Consider the following 5,474-nt stretch of genomic DNA (forward strand, 5'->3'; position numbering starts at 1 on the left):
CCACAGTCTGTTTGCCTGTGTTTACTTTTTAAGTCCTCAGGTGGTTTTCTTTTCCTTTCTTTTTTTTCTATTTTACTCAGAGTTTATCATCGTAAGCAGTGGAGGGATGGGTTGTAGGGGCTTACATTGTGATACTGGAACCAAAACTCCTTTCATGAAGGTTTCACAGCTATTCTCACTTACGCATAGACTACTTTGAAAGCATATGCAAGAAATTGGTGATTGTGGATATTTAGAGGGAGAAATTGTGGGGACCAAGAGGAAAAACTTACTTTTCAATACAGATCCTTCTGCACTTTGACCATTAGTATGTAAACATTTTTCAAAAAAGGCATTAACAACTAGTCAAAATAATCAATTTGGGATGGATTAAACATTAGGTAGTTTAAAGGACAGATGTAGCAAACTACAAAGGCTTTAACTCAAGCATCTAAGAAGGTAAGCCCATTGACAGCTACAAGGAAGATAACGGTATCTGATGTGTTAAATTCCAAGCGAAGGTATATGTTGCAGATAACCAACCATATGTCTCTTCAAATATTTATTTAGGGCTGCCTCCTGGCCCATCACCTTTCACAAGGCACATTTTCCTTAGAATACAGTCATCTATTGTCTTGATTTTTTTCCAGGCTGTGCACGTGGCTACTAATTCTGACAGGGGAAAGCTTGGACATAGGTGAGGCAATTAAAAGGCTTCCCAATTCTAGTGGCTGCAATTCCTGCAAGCGTACTGAAGAATTCTGGCTGGCACTTGTAGCTACGAGATTCAGTTGTGTAATGGTTTTTTTGGTAATTGCTTAGTAGAAAGCCTGTAAAATAAAACCCTTACCAGTTATGCATTTTACTATAGAGCAGCAGTGTCCACTAACCATTAGCTATTGAGCACTCGGAATAGGGGTAGCCCAAATTGTGATGTGATAAGCACAATGGATTTTGAAGACTTATTATGGAAAAAGGAATGTAAAATATCTTGGCAATAATTTTTAATGTGTACATGTTAAAATAATAGCATTTTGAATATATTGATTTCAAATATACTAAAATTTCATGTTTCTTTTTAGGTTTTTAATGTGACTAAAAATTAAAATTAGATAGGTAACTCACCTATTTTGGAGGGGGAGGGGAGACAAAATAGGTCCTGTTAGAATTTTCTTTTTTTTTAATTGAAGTATAGTTGATTTACAATGTTGTTAGTTTCAGGTGTACAGCAGAGTGATTCAGTTTTATATATATATTTTTTCAGATTCTCTTTCCTTATAAGTTATTATAAAATATTGAGTATAGTTCCCTGTGCTATACAGTAGGTCCTTGTTGGTTATCTATTTTATATATACTATTGTGTTTATGTTAATCCCAAACTCCTAATTTATCCTTTTCCCTCCCCCCTTTCCCCTTTGTTAACCATACGTTTGTCTTCCATGTCTGTGGGTCTGTTTATGTTTTGTACATAGGCTCATTTGTATCTTTTGTTTTTGGGTTTTTTTTTAGATTCCACATATAAGTGATATATATTTGTCTTTCTCTGTCTGGCTTACTTCACTTACCGTGATAATCTCTAGGTCCATCCATGTTGCTGCAAATGGCATTATTTCATTCTTTTGTATGACTGAGTAGTATTCCATTGTATATATATACCACATCTTCTTTATCCATTCATCTGTCCATGGGCATTTAGGTTGCTTCTGTCTCAGCTATTGTAGATAGTGCTGGCTATGAACATTGGGGTACATGTATCTTTTCAAATTATGGTTTTCTCTGGATATATGCCCAGGAGTGGGATTGCTAGGTCATGTGATAGCTCTATTTTTAGTTTTTTAATGAACCTCCATACTGTTTTCCATAGTAGCTGCACCAATTTACATTCCCACCAACAGTGTAGGAGGATTCCCATTTCTACACACCCTCTCCAGCATTTATTGTTTGTAGATTTTTTGATGATGGCCATTCTGACTGGTGTGAGGTGGTACCTCATTGTCATTTTGATTGGCATTTCTCTAATAATTAGCAATGTTGAGCATCTTTTCATGTGCCTTTTGGCCATCTGAATGTCTTCTTTGGAGAAACATCTATTTAGATCTTCTGCCCATTTCTTTATTGGGTTGTTTTTTTGATACTGAGCTGTATGAGCTGTTTGTCTATTTTGGAAATTAATCCAAAACAAAAAGACAACCTACAGAATGGGAGAAAATATTTGCAAATGATGTGACCTGCTAGAGTATTCTTACTGAAAACCAATGACCAATTGGACATCCACATGCAAAAAAAATGAACCATATACCCTTTACAAAAATTACCTGAAAATAGCTCAGACCTAAATGTTAAATGGAAAAATAAAACTCCTAGAAGATGACACAGGGGAAAATCTAGATGGGTTTGGTGATACATGAAAGAAATAATTGATAAGCTGGACTTCTTTAAAATTAAAAAATTCTGCTCTGCAAAAGACACTTTCAAGAGAATGAGAAGACAAACCACAAACTGGGAAAAAATACTTGTAAAACACATATCTAATAAAGGACTGTTATCTAAAATATACAAAAAAAATTCTTAAAACTCAACAATAAGAAAACAAACAACCTGCCTAAAATAGGAGCAAAAGATCTGAACAGACACTTCACCAAAGATATACACTTGGTAAATAAGAATATGAAACATCTTGTCATTAGGGAAATGCAAATTAAAATGAGATACCACTACACACCTACTAGAATGGCCAAAATCCAAAACACCGACTCCACCAAATGCTGACAAGGACGTGGAGCAACAGGAACTCTCATTCACTGCTAGTGGGAATGCGAAATGGTATAGTTACCTTGGAAGACAGTTTGGAAGTTTCTTACAAAACTAAAGATACTCTTACCATATAATCCAGCAATTGCACTCCTTGGTATTTACCCAAATGAACTAAAACTTATGTCCACAAAAAACCTGTACACGTTTATAGTAGCTTTACTTGTAATTGCCAAAATTTGGAAGCAACAAAGATGTTCTTTGGTAGGTGAATGGAGAAATAAACTGTTATATCCAGACAATGGAATATTATTCAGCACTAAAAAGAAATGAGCTATCAAGCCATGAAAAGACACAGAGGAATCTTAAATGCATATTACTAAGTGAAAAAAGCCAATCTGAAAAAGCTAGATTGAATGAATTGTATGATTCTAACTATATGACATTCTGGAAAAGGCAAAACTATGGAGACAGTAAAAATATCAAGGGTTGCCAGGGGTTCCTGGGAAGGGAAGATGAAGAGGCAGAACACAGAGGATTTTCAGGGCAGTAAAATTATTCTGTATTGTACCATAATGGTAAAAATGTCATTATACATTTGTCCAAACCCATAGGATGTACACCACCAAGAGTGAATCATAATGTCAACTATGGACGATAATGATGTGTCAAGTTAGATTCATTGATTGTGACAAAGGTACTTCTTGGGGGTGGGGCTCTCAGGATGTCGATAGTGGGGGAAACTGGGGTGGGAGCAGTGTGCAGACAGGGAGTATATGGGACCTCTCTGTACTTTCTGCTCAGTTTTCCTGGGAACCTAAAACTGATCTAAAAAGTCTATTAAAAATGACAACAGTGTTCAAGCATTTTATTAAATCAGATGAGGAATCTCCACATTGTTGCACATACCAGATTGTATACAATTATAAGGGCATATCACTTGTTTACAAGCTTTACAAGCTGTGAAGACACAGCTGAGCAGTAAGTTGACAAGTCTAATAAACCATGTGTAGCCAACTAAAATTTCAAGAACATTCAAAAGGAAACACAATAAAGGTCATGCAAGTTCTAGAATAGTGAATCATGACAAAGCTCACTCATTTTATGCTTTACCTTCAAAATGCACATGACATCTAAAACCAGAAAAAATCTGAAGACCAGTTGGTTGTCACTAGTCAGATACACATTTCATTCAGGAATATTAAGCCCCTTACCACTTACTGACTTGTTTGATTGTAAATAACTTAGTCCTAACTACAGAAAAGATTTTTTGAAGAGATTGACTGTTGTATAATGTATGCCCATTGTTCATAATATGCCTTGAAGTCACTGAACTTTCATTAAAATACAATAAAGCATGATACTCAAACCAGGAATCCCAGCTATGACCTTTTCACTTTAGTGATATTTCACTAAATATCAGTTCAAGATAAAACACTGTAAAGACTAAAATAGACTGCGAATGGTCAAATCAGTGAGACTGTATTAATCTACATCTATTTTAACTTACATAAATGACACTAAGTTTAAGAATCTGAAGAGACCCTATGGACTTTTTCTTAGGCGACAGTATTGAACTGCCTCAGAACAAACAGCTGATTATCAGGTTTATAATGATGGCTGAGTAGAAAATAAAGTCCTAACTGATGTAGCCTCAAACTTATTTGTTCACATCTATGTTTAACTTATAACCACCAAATCCTAATGGTTGGGGAGACATGATCAAATACCTCTCTGCAAGCTTCATCTCCCCACACCCTCCACTCCCCCCTCCCCCCAAACTCCTATATAAGTTTCCCCTGCTCTAAGCTAAAAGGTCAATTCTGGATTCAAACTTGTATGAACTAAGTTTATAGGAGATAACATGCAAATAAGGGGATAAAGTTAAATTCGTTTGACAACAGCAAACATTATAAATGTATGCTACTATCCCGCTAAACAGAAGACCTGGGGAAACCACAAATATAACAAAACACAACGTTAGGTTTAAAAACAAAGACTCTTGAAGGAAGTAATTTTATTTTACAGTGGTTGAAGTTATCCACCAAATGCTTAATGACCTCCATGTTTCTGCAACTAAAACTAAAAGAGAATTAGAGGGAGCTGGGAATACATGTTAGATACTAACGATCTTCAAGCTTTGAAGACGTCATTGCATGAAGAAAATTATGGGAAACACTGTTCCCGATAATTACGTACACCCTTAGTGTAACATATGGAGATCACTGTCTCCGATATAGACACTGTGGTAGGCAAAAACTACCTTGTTCTTTATACATTATGGAAGACACTGCTCCCGATAATGTGAGTTAGGTTTGTGAAAAAGGTACTGGAAATTTTGCAAAATTCGAATTAAAGTTACACCTTGGATAAATTGAGCTGTAAAATTTTGCATGTATGAGTACGATCACAGCTTTTAAGTGACATTAATTTATAACTTGGTCACAATTCACTGCATTTAGGGGAACTGCTGTTTTTATCTGGTTAGCTAAATAGAAATTTAACTTGATTAGCAACCACTAATTAAATTTAATTCTTCTCCAAGACTTAGCTTTATAATTTTATTTGGCTTGCGGTTGTTTTCTAACACCCGTAAGTGTCGACCACAAATGCAAAACTTCCAGTATCTGTTGGGTTTTATTAGCAGATGCTGCTATTATTTAAAAAAAAAACGACAGTATAACTGTCATAATTATGGAAGGCACTGCTTCCGATAATTATCTTCTATAAAAAAAACACCATTT

This window comes from Eubalaena glacialis, chromosome 6 (genome assembly GCF_028564815.1).
Source record: "Eubalaena glacialis isolate mEubGla1 chromosome 6, mEubGla1.1.hap2.+ XY, whole genome shotgun sequence".
In the NCBI taxonomy this organism is placed as follows: domain Eukaryota; kingdom Metazoa; phylum Chordata; class Mammalia; order Artiodactyla; family Balaenidae; genus Eubalaena; species Eubalaena glacialis.